The sequence below is a fragment of the Poecile atricapillus genome, chromosome 1 (genome assembly GCF_030490865.1).
Source record: "Poecile atricapillus isolate bPoeAtr1 chromosome 1, bPoeAtr1.hap1, whole genome shotgun sequence".
NCBI classification, from domain to species: Eukaryota; Metazoa; Chordata; class Aves; order Passeriformes; family Paridae; genus Poecile; species Poecile atricapillus.
The window spans coordinates 20,495,367-20,518,796 of record NC_081249.1 but is presented as its reverse complement, the minus strand read 5'-3'; the positions used below and the strand labels follow the sequence as shown (position 1 = coordinate 20,518,796).

Genomic DNA, 23,430 nt, shown 5'->3' with positions numbered 1-23,430 from the left:
TGACTTTGTCTCAGCTTATGCACTCTATTCTCCGTGCCCAGTGGATTGAGCAGTGAACCGTATGAATTTTGGAAGGGATTTTGGGCTATTCATCCTTGCTGGTTTTATAGGTGTTGTTCAGTTACCAGGAACCACTTGGAAAGTTATTCCTGCTTTTCTACAAATTTGTCAGCTCCTTCTGGCAGGTGGTCCTGTTAAAGAATAGAGAGCTAATGTAACGGAACTTGCTAAAAAATAATACAGTGTGGCAATGGTAAAGCATTTTAAGCTTCTGATTGCTAATTTTGTGTTTCTTAAGTCCAAGATAAAGCCGCTCTTGGATACACCAGTGATTTACAACTGAATATGAAGTCATATCCTGTAATGTACTCGCTGATTCCTCAGAAAGTCATTTGACTTAATAGCATAAAAATCTATATGATCATACCAATATGTAAAAATTTCATAGATATGACAAGCAAAGCTCATTTTTGAATTTAGAGGTATTAGTAAGTGTTGCATAACACAGGCCACCAGAGCCTGGCTATTACAGAAACCTAAAGCTTCCTGTACTCAAGATCTATTCATCACAAAATGTGGAATAACATGCCTTACTTGCAGCTTCACTCTTTGCACATCAGTGAGAGTGAAGAGCATCCTCTGAGTGCTGAAGAAAACTGTCACTGGCAGAACAGGTTTAAGTGCTCATGAAGAACTTGCTTTGAACCAGTCTTTGGATTTGCCTGTAAAAAGACTACTTACTGTATGTGGTCATGTGCTCATATGTGGGAGATCCTTTTGCCATTTTTTTGCAGTCCTTTCACAAATGGAATTTTGAATGAAGTTGTACTGCCACACAAAAAAAGACATATGCTTATATCAAGTGGCTTTCCATCTATGAATACAGAAATGAGTTGAGTAGAATGTTTAACTCACTAAAACGTGCATGGACATTAGTATTACCCTATTGGTGAACTATTAGGTGATGCTTCTTTGCAGAAGCTGCTGGCAGTATTGCTATAATTCCAGATTCTTCAGACTTCCTGTTAATTTTGGCCATTCCTAGAGATGGAGGAAGAACAATGAAGGTGTGCCTCTCTGATTTAGCTATGTCCATGTGTGTTTGCTGTCTAAAAGGAGAACTGCTGATCTAAGCTGTTTCAGAAAATTATGCTCTTAGTCTTTCCATCACAGAAAAAATAAGTATCTTCATTTCTGCTCCATTCTCCTCTCCCCATGTGATCCTTGCTTCTTCATGCCTGATTGCAGGCGTAGGAGGGTAAATAAAGCCTTGGACCTGTGTTATGAAACTTCACCTCCGTCTTTCAGGTCTAGAAAGGAGAAGTTGACCTTACTTCGTCTGTCCTTGGTTGGAAGAACGAGAGCTTGGGTAGACTTTGCTATAGCACAAGGACCAGAAATGGTCTGAGGGGCAGGAGGTGTATGTGGGTGCAGTTAGCCAACAGTCTGAGCTGCAAGCTGGCAAAACAGATACCTAGTGAGAAATTTGGAGAGTTACAGGGAGCTCTGCTGCACTCGTGGGTAGCCAGAGTACAGCTGCAGCAGGAAGCAGGGTTACTGCACTCTGTAGAATGGCAGCCCTGCAGCTGCTCCGTGTATTACAGATGAGTAGGAAGAGTTCGGAAGTCAAAAAGGGCTAGGAGAAAACTGAGTGCATTCCTACCAAAAAAAGGCTAATTTTAAAGTAAGTTATTTCTGGTCTTTGAATGGAGTTAGCACTACAAGGGAAAGATTGTGCACATGCTTAATGGTAAGTAAATGGTTCAGTGTTTTAACAAACATGATTTTTTATGTATGGTTGGTTTTCTCACTGCTGATGAGAATTGTGTTTATCTTTGGTTAAGGTAGAAAAGATACTAGACTTGCTTAGGTGACATTGTGGTGTTGTGATCTGCTCTTTCTGCCTTTGGCATGGTCACTCACTTGTATTTTTGGTTAAGATGGGAACACATCACAGAGTGGGGTTTTCAGTTCTGAGCAAACCAAGATAAAAACAGGTGATGATGCAGGAAAGCCTGGGAAAAGTATTACCAGTGCTATTTGTGTCTTGGTCTTTGAAAGTCTTTGAAAGTTTTTTTGTGTTTTTTTGAAGAAAAGCCTTTCAGCAGCAGGATATTCAGGATGTCTGTTGGAAATTTGATGCACATTTTCCAAAATAAATTCTCTATAACAGTGCTACCTAAATTTTTAGGCATTGGTTTGACTGTTTTAGCCAAATACATTTAAATTCATACAAGCTGTTGAAATTTAGAAAATTTGTCAGTTTAACAGAAGTCCCTCATTGATGAAAAATAAGAACATATGATAAAACAAATCTTGTCTGTAGTCCAGCCTGGACTCTCTTAAAAAATTTTGAGGGCCCTTCCAGCTTCTCCCAATTAGTTTTTCATTGCAAAAGGTATAGTTTCGTGAGAGACCATGTATGCAAAAGTCTGTGTAAAAGGGAATATTTAGGGCCTAAATGATAACAATGAAAACCTTTATAGTGAGGGAACGATTTTTTGCAGCAGCAAAAATGCAGCAGTGCTAATATCCTAATACATGGATAATGTTCATGAACCACTTAAAAATATTTTTATGAGAATATGTTTTACAACTGCCAGTGCTATTCTGTAATCTTAACAGTTATGCAAATACTAGTGTAAAAAATAAAGCCAGAAGTTACCCTGGTTTTATTCCCCTGTGTGGAACGAGCAGGACTGGTGTGCTCAGTGGCCCAAGCCCCATGGCTTTGCAGTGCCTTACTCGTTAGAATATTCTGCAGCGTTTTGTAAATTATGCTCAGATGTCTGCTGAAGTGAGTCTACAAACTGGTATGGCACAATATGACCACAACTAAGTGATAAATAACTATCCTAAAAAACAAAACTAACTTCTGCTCTTTCTGCTGAATGTAGAGCTGTGTTTTGCTGGGGAGCCAATATTGAATTTCCTAGTTCCAGTTAAATTGGAAGCCGTAAACCTTCCTCTTGTCTCTAGAAGAGACATAAATCACATTTTAATAAAAAAAAAAAAAACCCAGCAGGATGATTCACAGAAACTATTTTCCTCCTCTTTTGGAGGGCATTTGCAATTGCTAAGTTCTAACTATATGCTAGTTATATCAGCTATTTAACTCCCTTTTCCCCTTTTCTGGTGGATAATTTAGCAACAAGATACCCTTGTGAAAATAGGACCAAAAATATAACTGAAAATAACAATGAAGACATTTCACAGTTATTACTGTGATCTTGATTATTGCTAAGACCACAAAGGGTTTGATTTTTCTAACACTGTACTTCAATAGGAAGGGCTTTATGAGGTCAGGCAGTTTTGGTAATGCAGTTTGTTTCAGAGCTCTGCTCATTCTATAGTTCTTCTCATGCTGTTGTTGATAGAACAGGTTTGCAGGTATGGACGAATATATGAACAGTATAATTTTATTCCCTTGCTACTCCAGAACATAATGCCTCCCACTTCCATAGCTAGAAACTTTTTATCCAGAAAAAATGCTTCATCAACTTCCCAGAAGATAAAAACAGGTGTAGCCCAGTTGCAGTTCTCTGCTTTGAATAGAATCCAAGAGGGTTTCTCATACAAATCACTAGTATTCAACATCTTAGATGAATTTAGGAGTAATACTTTTGTTGACCAGTTTGGGTTTGGGCTGCGATCTGGAAACACTCCCCAGTGTATTTCCCCATGTTTTGACTTGGGTGAGTCATTTTGCGTTGGACAGTCTTCCTCTGCTGTTCCTCAGCTTTCATCTCCATCCTACCCTGTGGATTTCCCCTGGGAATTGCAGAGTGGTGCTGTAGGTGTCTGCCCACAGCTCTCTAGGTGACCTCACCTGCAGCTCCTTGGCTCCGATGGTAGATTGTGTTCCTCTGCAAAAAGCCACAAGGGAAAATGGTGAAAAGGGCCAGACAGCCTTCCCCCAAGATCCCAAGGAAAAAGGCTGGGCTGTGTGTCTTTATACCTCTCACTAACTGCTTCAGATCTATTACTTATTTTTCTAGAATTTTTTAAGTAAAGTCCAGTGTTGTTGTACTGTGTTAGTCTGAATTTTGTTGAATATGGAAGTTCTGCATTTTTCCAAAATGTGCTGTGAATACTTAAAATTCATTTTTCCTTTCTGCCTTTTTAGTGTGTTAGGGAGAGTAGGAAGACACAAGTTCATACTTTTCTATAATGTTTTTGAGTTTCTATTTCTTGTTGTTTGAAGTGTGTTTTGGAGAGAATGCAATGTACTTTATTTTTGCTGCAAGCTGTTTTAACTGATTGGTCAGAGGTCTTTTCTGTACACACACAAACACGTGTGCACATGTACATGCAGACACATGTACATGCATGTACACACATAAACATATAAAAGCACCCTAGACCAAACTCTTTAAGAAACTGATTTTTTTCTGTATTCTCTTCCTTCTTTGCTTTCTAAATTGTAGTAGCTTCAAATATTTTAACTGATTTTCTGCATTCTCATCAAATAGAGTGCTTGGCTAAGTGTTAAGGTGTCAGCTTGCCCTATTTCCTCTTCACAGAAGCATTCTTCACACCTGCAGCTTTCTTCTGTTTTTCATACCAGAAATACTTGCATCAGTCTTAAACCTTTGCCAAGTCACTGCTGACACATATTTCTGTAGCCCTTTATTTACACTGTGGTTCTCTTTCTTGATATGAAATGTCAACATCTGTATTGGACAGGTTAATTTATTTGGAAAAGGTCATAACATCACTTAAAGAAAAGCTAGGCCTTTAGCTGAGAAAAAGGTTTAACATAATCCTTACCTGTTATGATTATGCTGAAAGTTAGCTTATTGTAATGAAAACAGTATGTCAAACTGAATTAAAGATTATCTCTGGTATAGGGAGGAATCTCATCACATAAAAAATTTGGCAGATGATGGGTTTTTTTCTCTCTTCTGAGACAGAAATAAATATTGCAATAAACAGAAGACTGTTGGTTCAAATAATAAATTAAGATAGTTGAGTAGGAGTGCATTAACTCTTTATGTGGCATGTTTACATTTTAGTAGATCTGTTAATGCTGTTGTCGTTTTTGGCTTTCTAAATATATGATAAATAATAATTATATTTAGTGCTGCTTTACATCACCTGATCATACTGAAATAATTTTTTGTGCAAAGAAACTCATAAATGGGTCTTCCACTTGAAGAGTAGTTGAAGAAACTGCCCAATACAGGGGTATTTGTTTTGATCCGGCAAAGATGGACCTCATAGTGCAGTCCTAATTAGTCCCTCTGGTGCGCTGGAATGCTGAGCTTGTAATACCTCATTGCTTGTAACAAAACCATGGTGTTTAGGAGGAGGTAGAAAATGCTGAATGTATAAACTTCATTTGTAATTACACCAGGCATATCAACATAAACATTCAGGTTTTTACTCTTTTTTGCATGCCTCGATGGTTTTCCCCTTCTGTCAAAGAGTTGTTAATGAGCCTTTCTTAAATTCCCTTCATCTCCTTTGATCATCAGGCTGCATTGACAGGAACTGGTTTAGATGTTTAATCTCTTAAGCATTATAGGGTGACAAACTGAGGTGGTAAATACTGTAGCCACTGCAATCTATTCCTTGTGATGGTTAAGCAAATGGCAAACAAAACCTCCTCAAATTTCTGTAACTTGTTGGTAACTAACTTGGTTTTTCAGTTTTTGCACTCTTGCTCTCAGAGTCATGGAAGAATAGTTATTTACACTTCATATGTGTGAGGCAGTGAGGTCTGAGGTGAGCTACTGCCTGTGTAGGCTTAGTGGGAAAAGGGGTGCATGGAGGATGTTTGTTGCCATGGCTTTCAGACAACGCAAAACCGTCTTTTTGGCAACCCCTAGCAGCAGTAGCTGTCCAAGATTCTCTGACCTTGTTGTTCTCCCAAAAAAGAAAAAAAAAAAAAAAGTGTAACAGGCTCACAAATACTTCCATTAACAATTTCTGTATTACTTCTAATTTGCGTAGTACTTCTGACACACAAAATATTACCCTTGTTTCATAAGGCAGGGGTGCCTTATTTTGAAGTGCAAGGAAACTGTAGAATCATCCCTTGCCAGAAATTAAGTTTGTTTCCAGAGCAAGTTACACATTTGCTTATTGAATGTTATGTAAGGTCTCTTTTGAACTTGCTACTTGTGATATTTCTCAGGAGCACTGCAATAGTGTTACTTTTCAAAATGCACCATCGCACAACGCAAATACTGTCAGTTCTCAAGATCCCACTTTATGGGAACATAATATTTTCTGAAATATGTTATTGTAAAAAATTATGATCAAGTGATGACAAAAGTCAGTAAAGCTAGGGGATTTTCGAAGCAGAGACAAGTCTGAAACGTTTCTGCTTCATTCTTCCTGTTGTGCACTGGTACTAGCTTCTGCTCAAACCTTAGGTTTAGTGTCAGTTCTAATTCTTCTGAATTTATCTGACAAATTTATCTCTGTCAACCACAGGATTTGTATGCCATCTCATACTGTAGTTTCTGATACCTGTACTTAACTGATTTGTTTCCTATCTGCCTCGTTCATCTCTTCATTTTTGGCAAACTGGATTAATCTTGTTTTTATGATTAAATGGAGGGAGTTGCTAAGGATTGAGATCTAGATCCTTTATTACGTTTTAGCATTGTTCCTTGGAAACCTGATTATATCTTGCAAATTAGAGTAACATTTCAAAGGTAATAAATCCTGTGTAGCTTATTAAATACCTCATTTTTTTACTTATAGATTCTTACTGAAGCAGAGTAATATTATTTCAAACTTTGCCAAGTGTTCTGCTGTTGCTCTGTGTGTTCACTAGTAACTAAGCATTTGCCATGCTAGAACAGAATTACTTTGTCTCAAAGACTTTACATTCAGCATATTATTTTATAACTGTCAGTTAAACAATGGCTTTTTGCTAATAATATATAAATATTTATCATTTCTCAAACAGCTGTGATAAAGGAAAGGAAGTACTTTTCTAGACAAATTCAAATTCATGTGTGTTAAGCCTCTGTTTATCTTCAGTTTCAATTACATGGCTGATACCTGGCTTTTGTTATTTGATGGGCTATAAAATTCAGTTTTGTGTCTGTTGCATTGAAAATGTGCAGCATATACATATATTTTGTTACTGCTGATAATTGGATTAGATTTTTGCCAGTCATGTTTGCATTTAAGAGCTTATGGTATAGCTCCATTTGCATTCATGAAATTATTCTAATTGGTGTTTCTAACTGGAAGTGTTCACACTCTGTGTGTGTGTGTGATTTCTCCTCCTGTCCTGGCATCTGAACACCTTACAATTCTACTTGCGTGAGCAGCTTTCATTCATAAAGAGTTCTCTGACAGTCTGTTCTGTTTCTCGACATTTTTCAGTATTTTTCTCTGAAGAAAATCTTGTTGCTGATGACAATGAGACACTGAAATGGAGACAGTGCAGAGAGCTAATTGACCTAGTATCAGATGCCCTTGGGCACAATGCATTTTCAGTCATCTCTGGATGAAAACCTTAAAAACAAGTGTCTCGAGTTTTCTCTTCTGAAAAAATTCCCCCTCCACCCCACCCCATCCCATTGCAGATTTTGCCTTCTTATCATTGTTCATGATGCAACAGATCACTTTTGGAAGGTAAATATGTGATTGCCTCAGACAGGACTTTCAGTGACTGAAAAGGACTGTTTCTTCAGCAAATCAAATTTTCAGTGATGCTTACTTGAAATATGTTCTTTTGATGGAAACTAAAAGCAGTGATCAGGAATAATTGCACCTGTAGGCAAGGGGCAAGGATCAGGAAACCAAAGTGATGGATTAAAGGCTGCAATTAGGAAGCTAGACCAAAAAAAAAAAAAAAAAAAAAAAAGTAGCATATTTGAGGAGAAAACAGGAGTGAAACTATGAGTAAATATAGCACTTACACAGTTCCTATAAAGGAAATTCCTGCCATGATGTAGTGGACCCAGGAGTACTTCCAAGCCGTGAGGTAGAAGCTGGGTTCATATACCTCCTGACCTGCATTAGACGGAACTTCACAAGCACCAGCTCTTTCACCTTAATTTCCACAGAGGGGACACCCTGGTGAAAGTGCTGCAGCTTTTGTGAGTGCAGTTGGCCTCCAGCATTATGACATATGGACGGTCTCATTCTGCTGCTTGCTCGCAGAAATACGGGAATACTTAATGAAACCTCTCCCTCTGGAGCTGTAGGGAAATCGTGGTTTCTGGCATGCCAGGGCACAGCAGTTGCTGCTGAGCTGCTGCAGTCCCTCCTCTGGGTTATTGGTCCAAAGGGAAGCTACTTGTGGTGTAGGAAACAGAATGTCACCCCAGAATAAAACATCCCCATGCTGGGCCAGCACTAGCAAATGGAAAACTGGTGAAGTACAAAGAAGCAAGTAAACGAAGAATGATTTTTGGTCCACTGAGGGCTCTAAGGTAGGTTGCTCTCTGTACACAAACAAGCTTCCATCAGTTACCAAACCTACATATGACAGCAGCATTTTTGCAACTAAATCAGGGCTTCCCAGTGTCATGTAATGAAACTGAAAATTAAAATTGGGAGACATGCTACTTCTTCACTTGTATGTTTTCTAAAAAGAAATGTGGTTTTATTACCTTTATTTTGTAACGTAAGCTTTACTCATTTGAATACGTGATTTTCAAATTAGTTGTAGTTCATGATAAGGATAATTTTTTTAAGTATTTTAAAATGATTGTGATTGATATAAGGCATTGTCCTGCTATTGAGGTATTGGCTGGAGCAGCAGATGTACCATGTGGATAGTCAGGACTCCAGGCAGCAAACTCCTCTTGTTCAGTGTCTTCAGTAATTGTAAGTCATGATGGCCTAAAGTTTGCTTTAGTTTATAGACATAGGATATGTTTCTGAGACAGGGCCATATAGGGAAAGATTGTTGCAATGGGGGGCTCTCTGCTCTGGCTTCCACATATTTCCGTCTCCACTCCTGGAGAATGCTGGAGTAGGAGAAGGCCATGTTAGTTTGTTGAAGGTGAGTGTTCCTGGGCTTTAGCCAGGATCATCTTGCAGGTAGAATAGTTTCCAGCTTCCTACTTCCCTGAAAAATCTGTCCATTATATGTTATTTGAACTCAGGATGAGTTTATTATATTTCATTTCAGCCCTGGAGGACTGGCCATTTCAGCATCCCTCCTTCACTTCAGTGTATTTGTATATATTTGTGTATATTCTGTAGGCTCTCACTGTTCTCAGATTGTGTGCTGTTGGTCCATAAGTAGTTGCTAATTAGAGAAGATAGGTGGAAAAACATCATGTGTGTGTTTCAGTTTCCAAGATTCCCTGAACCCTTGGCATATACTTCGTTACCAAAACAATTGAGAGCCTGCACTCAGAGTGATGGGATAGTATTATACCAGCTTTGTTAAGGCTTGTACCAGGAAAAGAAATAAAAAGGATTAAATGATTGAAAGAGGAAAACTCATTTCCTCCCCTTCTCCACGATGGCTTCTTTTGGTTTATTTTTATGCCAAGGTCAAGAAAATTACTCTTACGGACAAAATTTACCTGCTTCTTTTAACCTCTATTGCATAAGATGGCTAAATACAGGAATGCACATGTAATATTTATGTTGCTGTGAAACAAAGCTCTTTACTTGGCCTGATATGAAAACAAAAGCTCTTTTGGTCAGAATCACTGTTGCTTTTATAAAGTCTGTAATGATTATGCTGCAGCCCTTAGTGTTAATGATGTTTACAAGTACCTCACATTTCCCTTTCCATTGGGGATTAAACTGGTTCCATATAAACGCATACCGTGTCTTGATCAACAATGTCACTGAAATATGTAGGGCAGTGCTCATTTCATATATAATGTAAAAAAAATACCACTTCTTTTTCTTTGAGGTTGCCTTTCTTGGTAAACTTTTGGTTCTTAATTCATGACCATTGTGACTGAATCTGCATTTTCTCTCCGGATACTTTCCTGGGCTGTGCTCCCATTCTGAAGAGCTGCTAGGTAGTGAATGGCAGTCCATTCAGTGTTTTGCAGGGCTCAACCACCTGCTGTTAGAGAAGGTCAGAGGATAAACTGTGACTCATTGCAAGAGAGTTTGCCTTAACTGCTGGTCACAGTGAGACCTGAAATCCGTGGAGTTATGTAGCAGCTCTGGAGAGGGATGTAACAGACAAAGACTTTATGCAATACTGACAAAAATGTGTGGAAGGCTGAGCATAAGAAATCATGGGAAATTCTCCACTTCTGTTTGCCCAGTAAGATCCTAACCACAATGCAAGCACCTTCTTTGAGGTGAAGGAAGATCACTTTGTTATTTCAAAACTGGTTATACTTTTCTATCTTCTGTTTGACTTTTGCAGGCATAGTTAGAGTCTAGACTTCTATGTTGCACACAAGTCAACTTGCCCCTTCTTTCTTTCAAACTGCACAGGGTCAACATGACTGTTAGATTGCAAATATTTTGATACGGGCTGCTTTGACAACAAGCAAAAATACTTGCTGCAAAGAATAAAATGACTGAAGATAGAAAAAAAAATTCCTTGAGCTTAACAGGATAGACTACTTAGACATTTGATTTTAATTTCTGTATTACTCTTTTTCCAAGCACTTTCCTTAATTCCTTTGTCTTTGAAAGGAGGGAGCTTAAAAAATGCTTATCCAAACCTAGAAAAAACCATATTAAAAATAGTGCTCTAAAATATTTAAAAGTTTTGAAAGAAGTAATTTAAATGGAAAAGCCATCATATCATTGGTGATTGCTTTTACTTCAGTAAGTTCCCTTGAAAAATTCCAGTGTTCTGGGTACATTGAAATGTGTGGGTATCCTGCTGTAATTCGGAGTGGAATCTTTCTGCTCTCTCATATTTGCCTTTCTCAATCTCAACAGGGTGTACCACAAAGCAATACATTGACTCATTTTCTTACTCTATTTTGCTACTGCAGAGGACTAACCTTAGTTATTACTAAGTAATATACTTAGTACAATGCTTAGTAACCTTAGCATTGGGTGGAATTGACTCAGAGCAATGTCTGACTGCTGGTCACTGGTACAGGTAATGTTTCAGGGAAATTGGAAAGCTCTCCTTTTAACTCTCCCTGGGGGTATCTGGAGTTATTTAGCAACATTTTCAGTGAACTTAATACCTGTAAGAAATGTTTTACTGCATGGACTCATAGTTCTTTCAGATAGCATGGGTTGTTTTATTCTTATATCGATATTTAAAATAATTGGGATGTAAACTTTATTTAGCATGCTTGATCATCAGGAACACACAGAGGTTTTTAGGTAAATATTAGTATCTTGCATCCTTTTCCGGTTACTCTAAGTAAGATAACATAGTCTTTTCTGGCCTTTTTTTTTTTCATAAATAGATATTTGAATCATATGTCAGATAACTGCAAACTGGAAATCTAATCCTGCAAACACCAAAGCACACAAGAAATTTTCTTAGATAAGGATTTTTACTGACATGAAGATTGCTGAGGTGAACAGTGGTTCACTGCATGTAGTAAGAAATCTTTGAGTGGAATTGTTGGCTCTTAGAAGTCTGAAGGTGTCTGACAATTAGCTTTAAAATATTTTTATCTTTATATAAAGAATTACTTAAGTGAAAGCACTCCCATGTGTCTTACCAAAGAAAATAATATTTCTCCAAAGTGTTTCTTTTAAAAGCCTTTCTCAGAGGTCTTACTATGCAGAATATGCCTCTTCTTGTATGTACGCCAATTTTCAGAGGCTTTGACGACGCAGTTTAGTCTGATATGCACCACAAGAATCTATTAAATAAAATAAATATGAATTAAAATTCCTATATTACATTTTTTTAAAAAAAATAATTTCTTCATCAGTATGTCCTGCAGGAATAATATAAAATTGTATTACAGTAATGTTTTTCTCTTCCGTGCTGATGCTTTTTGCTTTTAATGACATTAGCCTAGTTTAATACTTGACATTATTTGGCTCAGTAATGGTATCAGGTATTTAGGTCCAGCCAATTCATATTAGGAGTTACTCAGTTTCTAAGTAATGCAAATATTTCTACAGATCTTTCAACAGAGCTGTAACTTTGTATCTCAGCAACTAGCTTTGTGTGCTAAATACCGGGTGCTCTGTTCTGTGGAGAATCCTCTGTACTTTGAGTGTATTTCCTTGTACTCAGCTGTAACGTGTTCCTGCGAGTCTGTGTCTGCTTGGTGCAGAGGTTCAGCATGGCTTGGTTGCAAACTCTGGATGTGGGCAACCTTGCCAAGTGTCATCTGTGATAACCTGGAACCAGTGGTGCCTCGCTGTATTCAGCAGTGTCCCACAAGGTCCAGTGCTTTAACTTGCTCCTCAGTGGTGTGGATGAAGGGCAGGTGCCTTCTCAGCAGGTTCACTGAGGGCACAAATCTGGGAGGGGTGGCCAATACCCCCGAGCGCTGTGCAGCCCTCCAGAAGGACCTCGGCAGGGTGGAGAGATGGGCAGGGAAGGACTGCCTGAAGTTCAGCAAAGGCAGGGTCCAGCACCTGGGAAGAACAATCCACTGCACCACTGCAGGGTAGGGACCGACCTGGAAAGCAGCTCTGTGAGAATGACCTGGGGGTGATGGTGGTGGACAACCATCTGTCCATGAGCCAGCTGTGTGTCCTGGTGGCCAAGAAGGCCAATGGGATCCTGGGGAGCATTAGGAAGAGCATTGCCAGCAGGGAGGTGATCCTGCTCCTCTGCTCAGCCCTGCTGAGGCACATCTGGAGTGCTGTGGGCAGTTCTGGGCTCCTCAGGACAAGAGAGACACAGAGCTCCTGGAGCTGGTCCAATGGAGAACAACAAAGATGATTAAGGGGATGGAGCCTCTCATGAGGAAAGGCTGAGTTAGCTGGGCCTGTTCAGCCTTGAGGAGAGACAATTGAGAGGGGACTTAAACAATGTCTATCAGTATCTGCAGGGGGGTGTCAAAAGGATGGAGCCAGGCTCTGTTTGGTAATGCCAAGGAAGGACAAGAGGCAATGGGCAGAAACTGATGCACAGGAAGTTCCACCTGAACATGAGAAAGAACTTTTTTTTACTGTGCAAGTGACCACACACTGAAACAGGTTGCCCGGAGACGTTGTGGAATCTCCCTCATGGGAGATATTCAAGAACCATTTGGACACAATCCTGTTGGATCAGATGTCCCTACCAGTGTTTTTTCCCAACCTTACCCATTCTGTGATTAATTTACTTGATAACACTGAATAATCCCACTAGGATGTCATGAATGTCCTGAAAATGATGAGAGATCTAATTGATAGTCCCACTGCTCAGTGTCTGAGTGGCCAGGTGGTTACTTTGTGTGGAGAACTTCAGTGAGTCTTTGAGGAATGAATAGTATTTGGAAATTTTAGTTGCTATGCTGCTGCTTTGATGCAAAATTCAAGAGAGTAAACTGAAGGAAGTAATTTTGGTCTTGTATGTTCTGCTCTTGCTTCTGAATAAATTTAAGTTTACTGTAAATTTATAAAAAGTAAGGAAACTCAAGCCAAAAGCATTACTGAAATCATACCCTTAGCAAACCTGGTGAAATACCACTCATAAAATTTTTTGAGTTCTCCTCCTGTAGTTTCTTTCTTCCTTTTTCTGCCTGTTAACTACACTGTACTGTTTCTAGTTTGCAGGTTATTATCCCACCTGACATCTGTATATGCTGAGACCTTATCCTGTGTCAGATCTATACTTTCACATCATACATGTATATGCACACTGTGTTTACAAAATACATTAATAGCAAGATACTCTGCAGTGTTAGAAAGGAGTGATAAGCATATGCTTTAGATTCCCTGAATTTGAAGGGCATTAGGCTTGCTAAGGTAGGCATGGGCACTGTGTTGGGCTTATGCTTTATTTTTTTTTATAATTTCAGCATGAAGATTAAAAAGTAAAGTTGCAAGGTTAGTCAGAAGGAATGAGTGGGATTTAGTGAATAGAAATGGAAATATTGATGAGAAAATGTCCAAGTATGTTGTGGTCTAAAAAACCTCTTATTTTCATGCTAGCATCAAAAACACTGCTCAGATATAGATAATTCAGTATTCTTGAGACATTAATTGAAAGATCAAGCACCATAAGGCAGCAATGCAAACTTCCTTAATTTTGTCTCATAACTGTGTATTATCCCTGGCCAGTAAGGGTAATTTACTGTAAATCACTGTAATTCTTGTCCTTCCTGATAACACCGTATCACATTGTCAGTTTGAAACACTGCCTGCTCATTTTTGCTTGCAAACTGAGATGCTTCTTTTTTGTACATATACATACAAAGATTTCAGAATCTGTTTTTATACATGCAAACTGTATGCGTTATTTGCAAATGTATCTTGACAAACGTATTTTCCAGCTAGGAATGTGAGTGGATTTTACTGGTGGGACTTTATAAGAGGTACATACATTTGTGTTCAATAGAAGTAAATTTTGAATTTTTCTGGATATGCTGCTAGTTTTCTGCATGGAGATTCCAAATTAGAAGTAAAAAAGTACACTTCTGTTGTATGGATACTGAAATTTTGATATATAAATATAATGTGCATACATCCCAACTGTAAACACCAGGAAATAGTTGTCCTGGTTTTCAGATTACTTACTTTTTGTCAGTATAAGTCAAGCATGCAAAAGTGTATGTATTTTATATTCCAGGTGTCATAGACCAGGAACCTCACCAGAACTGTGCCTGATATTTATCTGCAGTTTCAGGGAAGCATAACCTTTTCTATTATCAAAGACCAAAGGGCCAAATTGATACATTGAGATCCTGCTAATGAGCACAGAGAACAGAAAACCATCTTTGCAAGCTGGGACAAATTACACTAATGCAATTTAATAAAATACTGAGTGGTGCTGCAGTTTTTTATGAGATGGGTCATGATCAGCCTTAGGAGAGCTGAGTGTAGGATGGATTTTCATCCCTTCTGTTGTAGAACAAAACTTAAGCCAGCATGGACAGGTGTTCCTCTGTGAAGAGTATCTGCCTCTTCCTGTAGCTGACCATGCTTAGCTGGCCAGCAGTAACATGCTGGGTCATGCCAATTTGGTTTTTTCTGGTCCATACCTTCCTTCAGCGATGCATGAAAGTGTGCTGAAACCATAAATATCTAGAAGATGTATATTTCATCTGTGGAAGCAATGTAGTGAGTTGTCTACAATTTCTCTTAAGTTGCAGAGCTGCAGTATTTCATTTTATAAACACTGAATTCTACACCATGAGCTATTAGCAGAACTTACCCTGTCTTCCTTAGTTATTTGTGAGCTTCTTCTGGTACAAGGAGTGGGTTAATCTGTGAAGTTGGATCTAAACAGGAAATGGTTAAGGTATATATGTGATAATGAGTGGAAAAGAGAAACGGAGTTTGAGTGTAGCTAGGATATTTATTTTCTGAGAAGGTAGTGCCCTGCTTGACTAGAATGCTTGCTTTATTTATAGAAAAATCTCCCATGTCCTCAGCTTACAGGACAGCTCTGGCTCTGCCAGTTGCTTGGTAGAAAAAGTACTTTTTGGAATGCAACTGTAAAACATTCATGGCATTTCTTGGCAATTAAGAGATCCTGAGCATTAAGGGAAAGTAGTTCTTGTTTTGTCTAGTTCGAGTAATGTTCATGTTTTGGGCAAACTTTCCACAAAGATAGGTTTTTGTTAGGAGTGTTTAATTGTAATAATGAAACTAACACGATGTAGCTATAATGTACTATAATGTAGCTATAATGTACTGACTTGTGTAGGAATCACCAAGCTGTTTGGTACCAGTCAGCTCCTTCATCGTGATTCTTTACATTTGTGCTCCTGCATTTTTAAATTTTTTGTGCCTTTTTCTTGTGAAACCAGGACACTGTCACTTCCAGTATGATGTAAATTTTTGAACAAAAAGAACATTTGAATTATAAACTCAGAATCCTGAAAACATTTTTCAGTAGAATCTATCAGTGTTGATGTGAGCTTCTGTAGAAGTGGTTATCACTGAGCAGCTTTTGCTCTGGCAGCTAAGAACAAGTATGTGTGAGAGGAGGTGGCCTAGCACTAGTGACTTGTCTGGATGGAATTGCCACCAAAAGGCACTTTTGGTGCTGGCTGAGGATGTAGAGACAAAGTGGGTGGAGGTTTGGCCTTTCTGGGTGTCTTCTGTGTGGCTCCTCAGCAGGCTGATGTGGTTACATGGTAGAGAAGTGGCCGTGTAGAACCATCTATTTAGAAGTGACTACTGAGTGCGGGCACAGGCATTTGGTGTGGAGTAACAGGAGTGCTTGTTACTGTGCACGGTATAGTTCATCTGCTTGCTGCTGCAGTTCAGAGGTTTATATTTATGATTAAGAATCTGAATGTCTCAGTTGCTAATTCAGCTCTGCAAGCCCTCAGTGCCTTGTCGCAGACAGGTCACACTTATCTCAATATGCAAATGTCTAAAATGAGAAGAACATCTGTTAAGATCATAGGAAGTTGTGTAGGTGCTTTAATGGTTGTAGTAGTCTGGATTAGGTAAAGTGCTGTGATAATGCCACTAAGATGGCTCTAAGCCACCAGAATGATGTTGCTGTGAAAGGGTCTAACGTGCTTCTGCAATGCATTAGACATGATCTTTTTGGAGAGAGAGGGAGAAATGCTAATAGCATTTTGTAAAGCTTTCCTGAGACCTCATTGTGTCCGATGATCCTCCTTTGCAGTGAGCAAAAAGATGGACTTAGATTGGAGCAGGTGCAAAGAGAATTTAATAAGCTGCACAGGAGATTTATTCTGGAATGACAGTAGAAAGTTATGAGATGAGTATTTGGATTTGAAGTATTGAGGTCTCCAAGGGGTCTGAAGGGAGACTGAAATTGCTTGTTTTGATTATATTTATTTGGCACTAACAGCATACTTCAGTATTTCCAGTGACTGCTAGTGGATAAGAGGAGCATGCTTTTTCTGCTGTTCTTCCAAACCGTTTAATAACAACATATTTTACTTGCCCCTTGTTCAAGCCCCCACCTTCTAACATTCATCATGGAACCAAATAGTAGATCTGGGGTCAGAAATGAATGGGTCCCTCAGGAAAGAGAACATACAATAGATATTTTTGTTCCTTTTTTGTTGTGTTAAACACGGTCTACTTATCCTGATCATTAAGGAGAAGTTGCTACTTAACAATTATTAAAAACATGCAGCCACCCTCGCAAAGACATAGAAAGCAGCAAGTTGTAAATCTGTAGTATAATTGTAGCCTTTTCTTATAGCTGTTTTGCCCTTTGTAGGGTATTGAGAAGCATTTTGTGGGGTTCAGGACACGTGGAGCAGATACACAATGGAAACTGCAGAACTGAACATTCATCGTGTGGTTGCCTGCAGTTGCGCGTTCATCCCGAGAGGATCATCCCGTGTCCCTGAACTGTGCTGAGGCACAGTGAAATGCTGGGCTGGTGATCCAGAGCAGGTGTAACATTCTTTCTGCTACTCACGCTGTACTGTTTGCTGCAGAGAAGTTTCTCAGTCATTTGTTACCTCCTGTAGCCCAGAAGAACTGTTCTCAGTAAGGGATGTCTTGCAGTTCGATTATCACTCTGCCTTTGCATTTTTGGCATTTCTGTGAGAAAGTAGACTTGCAGGGAATTCAGCATATCATCAATGACCTCAGCCTCAGGGGGGAAACTACAGAAGCAAAACGAGATGTGAAATTGTTTCAAAAGCTCTAAATTTGATATTGAATTAAGTAATCAGAATGTGGGCAGGAAGCAAAGAATGATAAAAAGAAGTGCTTCCATTAGGTTGTCTTGTTTTTTTCAGAAAGCTGTGCAGCCTGAGAGGGTCATAGTGTTTATAACATATTCATGGCATAGCTGCTTCCTGGTAAGCGTGCAATGGGAGGAAGTGCTTTTCTTAAATTAGTAAGTGAAAAAGTGGCTGATAAAGCCTGGGCTACAGCTTTCTAGATTTTATTCCAGACAGGATTTAAAGTTACTTTTCAATGTCTAATTGGAAGGCCGGATAAAAAAGTAGGACATAACTTCCTGGTGTTGATAGGCTCAGGCCACCACCAAACATTCAATTGGCTGTGAAAAGGCTCTATGCTTTATATGGCTATTGTCATGAAAAAAAAAAAAAAAAATCATAGGGAATTGCTATAATGTAAGCCTGGATATTTGTAACATACCTTGTTAGGCAGTGGTGCATGCTCAAGGAAGAGAACTAGTAAAGTAGGGTATTGTTCCTGCTTCTACTAGTAACTTGCCATGAGGTTTTACACATATTTCAAAAGGAGACAAGTAACTTTGAGTGGATCATTAATGTTATAATTAATGCCAGTTGAATGTCACTTATATTTTTTACCATAAAAAACCAGTAGCTCCCATTCAGGATGAATTCTCTTTCAAAAATGAACTGAGTTCAGAAGACTGTACTTCTACTTAGCTGACTAAATGTAATAGCAAATCTTTCAAAAATTCTGGCCGTAATATTTAGGTTAAGCTATTAAAATGGGTCTGACTTATAGCTTACTTTGAGATCAAACACAAAAAATATTCTAGGGATTATGTTTTAATTGAAGGGGCTTAAAATGTGGTAAATTTCTTTCCTGCTCAACACCTTGTAGATCATCAATCTGGGTGGAAGAATGCACTGAAACCTTTCATAGGCAATTGTGTGACAGCAACTGCACTGTTTATATTTAAACATCTCTGTTACTTTCTAGCAATATCCTTCACAAGGAATTCCTGTAATTAATGGTTCCTGAAAGTATCAACACCTCCTCTCTCCCTCAGCTCTCTGAAGTGTGAAATTCAAGAATCAAAGAAATGTTAACTATATTGGCTTTAGGCTGTATAAAGTACAATCCCAGATCACTTGTTTGATGGAGTGTTTTAGGACTTACCTGTGTGACCAAGTTAACCAGCACCAGCCAGACTATAACAGCTATAGTGATGATGCTAAAATCCACTTGTTCTAGAAAGAGGAGATGTTCTGAGGTGAGCTGGGATTCTTTTGGATGATTGTTAAGCAAAAAACCTTTTTATTTCCAAACCCTCCCCACCAGACCCTTTCATGGAAGATTTAAACTAGTTCATTGTGTGATTCCATCACCATTACACTGATAAATTTTCCATGTCAGGAAACCATTAGATGGTAAGAATCATTATTTTCCTTCTTGCAGGCTTTGGGGAGGCACAGGCACTTTTGATTGTGACAAGGTGGGGAAAGGAATGATTCTTGTCTTCATACTTGTGTTTTTTGGGGGAAAATGATGGATCTTCATTTGTAAATGATTCTCTTGACTATTCTGGCAAGGACATATGTGTGGGTGAACTAAGTGTATTTTTCATGTCACTGGTGATGGAAACTAGAATATAAACATTGTGGTACAAGGGATGCCAGGAACTTGTGAGGAAGGAAAAAAAAAAGCCAGAGTAGAAATATTTCCTAAAGTAAAAGGTGGCAAATACTTACAGTTGTTCTATGGCTTTTTGATAAGTTTACCAGTGATCAAACTTTTGTATTTTGAGGGGTTTCATGTGTGTATGTGTTGGTTTTTTTGTTCTTTATTTAATTTTGAATCAATCTACTACTAATAGCTGTGTTATTAATTTCCTGTTATCCTAGCTAGCAAACCCATTTGAATATACTGATTAATAGGGTACTCAGCATGCCATCTTTGGAGTAATGCCTCAGATCACAAGTGATAATTGGCTTCTGTATGAGTTGTAGTTGTTGCATTAGTTAGGTTTTGAAGCCGAGTTCCCAGAGCATGATTCATATTGACTGTCCTCCTTTCTCCATGGGAAGTGAGAGTGGTGAATTTCCTGGGTTGGGGAAATACTGGGGATGGAAGTCAGTATAGCTAAATCTCTTCCTGCCCTCAACACCTGCAGGAAATACAAGAAGTTGAAGAACAAGCGGTTGTATGAATTAAATATATTCATGTGACTGTTTGAGACCTCTTCAGAAGAAATAAGAATAAATACCATCTTACATTATCGTAACACATACCTTTCAATGTTGAGTGCTTATCAGCAAGACCCAAGTATTTTGAATGTTTTTGATTTCCCTGTTGCATTTGGGATCAAATAAAGATAATTAGATACCACTTTCAGCATTAAAGTGTACTTAACTCAGTGTGGCTCAACAGAGGAAAGAGTTTTATTTGTAAATACTGTGTTCATTAATGATGTTGCATTTATACTTAATTTTTATATGTTGGACACACAAAAAGGTTGTTGGAAGGTTATGTTGTTGTAGTGTACCTAAATATTTTTGATAATTCACTATTTAAGTATAAAAAAGTAACTATTCTACAGGATTTTTTTCAGTTAAAACAAGGAGATATTTTTTCTTTTTAGATTGACTATTGAAAGAACCAAGATGTAATAGAAATTTCAGCAGAAAACTTCTAGCACTGAATCATTCATCTCTACTCATTAATCAAAGTGTGCTCATATTAAATGGCCACAGTAGCAGTAATGCAATAGTAGCATAGGAGGGATCTGTCCATAATCCAGGAGTGCAGCACAGGCTGGCATCTACCCACATGGGAAGCAGCTCCATGGAAAGGGACATGGGTGTTCTGGTGGACAGTGAGTTCCATGTAAGAGAGCAGTGTGTTGCTGTGGCAGGGAAAGCCAGTGGGATGCTGGGCTGCATCAACGGGGGAATCACCCACAGAGATGAGTTAAAAGTCCTTGTCCCACTCTGCTCAGTGCTTGCCAGGCCACACCGGCACTGTGTGCTCACTTTTGGTCCCTGCTGTGCAGAAATGTGTGGATAGCCTGGAGAGGGTCCAGGGAAGAGCCACAAAGATGATCAAAGGGCTGGGAACGTGCCATGTGAGGAAAGGCTGAGAGAATGGAGTTTGTCCCCTCTTGAGTAAAGAAGGCTTAGTGGCTACAAAGACAGTGGAGACTCCCTTTTTACAAGGAGTCCTATGGAAAAGGTGAAGGGTAATGGTTAAAAGTTGCTCTTGTTGGGAGGCTGACTGAACACGAGAGGAAAAATTTTCACAATGGAAACAATCAGCTGTTGGAATAATACCCCCAGGGAAGCTGTGGATTCCTCGGCATTGGACACTTCTAAGATTTGCCTGGACAGGGTGCTGGGCCTTCTTACCTAGCCTGTGCTTTTGCCATGGAAAGTTGGATCAGGTGATTCAAGAGGTCACTTCCAACCTGGTATTCTATGATTTTATAGAATCAACTTAAATTCAGCCTAAGCACTCTTAACCCACCCACACACCAAAGACAGGGAAGTTTGAAACAGATTAGGAAGATGTCTTTGGTTAGCTCTTACTTTCCGGCAAAAGTAGATGAAGGTATGCTACAAGGTATGCTATAATCTACTTTCTTCTGTAGAATAAAGGTAAGAACACTTATCCTTGGTAAATAGTGCTAAGAAAACCCTGTTTTTAATTAAAATCCCCTTTTCCCTCCCCCACTGCACTTAATATATTTGACTGAATGAAGGACTGTTTTATCTTTGGAAAAAATGATTTTTAAAAGTGTAAGTAACTTGCTGTTAACTGAGATGTAGATCAAGTTTAGGTTGAGACTTAGACTCTAAGTGACTTTATTTTGGTTGATTGTAGAAGGATTTTGTTTTTAAATTTAAAAGAGTGGATGGTGTTAATATAACAGCAAGACAGAAGTAGCAACAGTCCACAAAGCCTTCACACAGCTGCCTTGACATCTAAATATATAGATGTCTGTAGTGAGGTATTTAAATGCCTAAAATTCTATTTCTGCACTGCTGGTTTGGCTTTTCTTCTGCCCCAGTTCTTCTGGGATCCTGAAATTATGTGTCCCTGCTCATTAGCTCTTGTACAGATCTCTTTAACACCCATCATTAGATGTGAGTTCTGCACAAAGCATAGCAGCCATGGCTGTGGCATGCTAATCACAAAGATTGCGTAGGAACGAGGAAAACACATACAGTTAGTTGTTGAGAAGAAATTTGGAACCTGCGAGGGCAAGAGGGAACCATGGGAAATGAGTGGGGGAGTAAAGAAATAGGAAGAACACTGGAAGGTGAAAAGTGATATGGAAAAACTAACAGATGTGTGAAGGGTGCAGAAAGCTGAGAGATGAAAAGGAATGCTGCTAGTATGGGAGAGCTGGAGGCTGATGGGACTCTGGGGTGGCAGCAATTGTGCAATACTGTGTAATGAAGTTGTTGAGAATGAAGTAGTCACTGAAAAGGGGCAGGGAGGCAGTCCAGGGATCCCAAGTAGGAAACTGAGCCTAAAGACAAGAGTGGATGGGGTCAGTAGCGTGCATCCCCAGAACTGGTAATAATAAGGCTTGGATGAGAAGTGGTGCAATTTTGGGGGAGACCAAGTATCTGTATTGAGCAAGATGGACCTTCCCCTTTTCAATGGCGGCTACTGTTTCAAAAGAACCAAACTCAGAAAGCTGCCGTGAATAAAGAGCTATAAAGAGCAAGTCCTGCAAAGCTGGGAAGGTTCAGAATTAAGATTATCTAAAATATATTAACTGAGCTCCCATGGACATTTACATTATGATACAGTTTTAAATTCTATGATCTCAGAATTGCGTGGTCTTTCCAGGTGGAACAGATGTGTATGAAGACTGTAGCAAAGAAGGATAGGCCTCTGGAAACAAGCTTTTATTTGTTGTAGAAACCCTAAGACAGATAGTGAATGGGGCGCTCACAAGTGAGGGGAGGCGTCTGTCACCTTAACTAGGAAACTAGGTAGATACAGCTTCTCCAGGAAATTAGTTATTACAGAAAGATAAATACCCTGAAAAATGAGTTTTAGGAACCTGATTGAACACTAAAGTTTGTAATGCTCCTGATTCTGAAGTTTTCTTGTCTCTGGGATGATACCCCTGGCAGGGGTCTGTTGTGACCTGACAGCACCAGAGAGGAGCTCTGTCCAGGAATGGGCATTTCTGTCCTCAGAGTGCTGTGACCATATGGAATGCAGCCACTGCGTTGAGTTTCACTACTCTCTTCTAGCTACTTTATTCACTGAATGAGGTTGGGGTCCTGTGGAAAGAAAAATGTGCATTATCACCTAATACAAAGTCAGTCAAACTAGATTTGAACAAGGGTGCTGCCCAATTAACTGCAAATCCTTGAGGGAAAAACAAAAAGGAAAAAAAAAAACTACCAACTTCTGAAGTATTTAGTTTCCATGTCATTGGATACTTATATTAGGATTTTTTTAGGATCTTGATGTTTGTATATAGCTTGTTGACGTCTGTGTCTTTAAATGGCATGCTTTCCGTAAATTTATTCTGGGAAAATACATGTTAAAAAACTAGGTAAATCTAGGAAGTATGGTTACAGTCAGTTTTTTAATTTCCGTTGACTTCTGGTAAAATCTTCTTTGAAAAATTGTACCTTGCTTAATTTCCCAATTATATATTTACTTGCATGATGGAGAAGACGAAAAATTATTTTCTTTTGATCTGATGTAATAGGAGCTGTGTTTTAGGGGAACAAATTCAATCTTATCTGATTATATCCTGACCACGGTCAAAAGTAAGGC

The 23,430-nt window shown here is 38.9% G+C and overlaps 1 protein-coding gene across 2 annotated transcripts in view; it reads left to right on the top strand.

Annotated features, from left to right (window-relative positions):
• Positions 1 to 23,430, top strand: part of TBL1X (transducin beta like 1 X-linked) — a 190,823-nt gene that overhangs the window by 30,610 nt on the left and 136,783 nt on the right. The window lies entirely within an intron of this gene.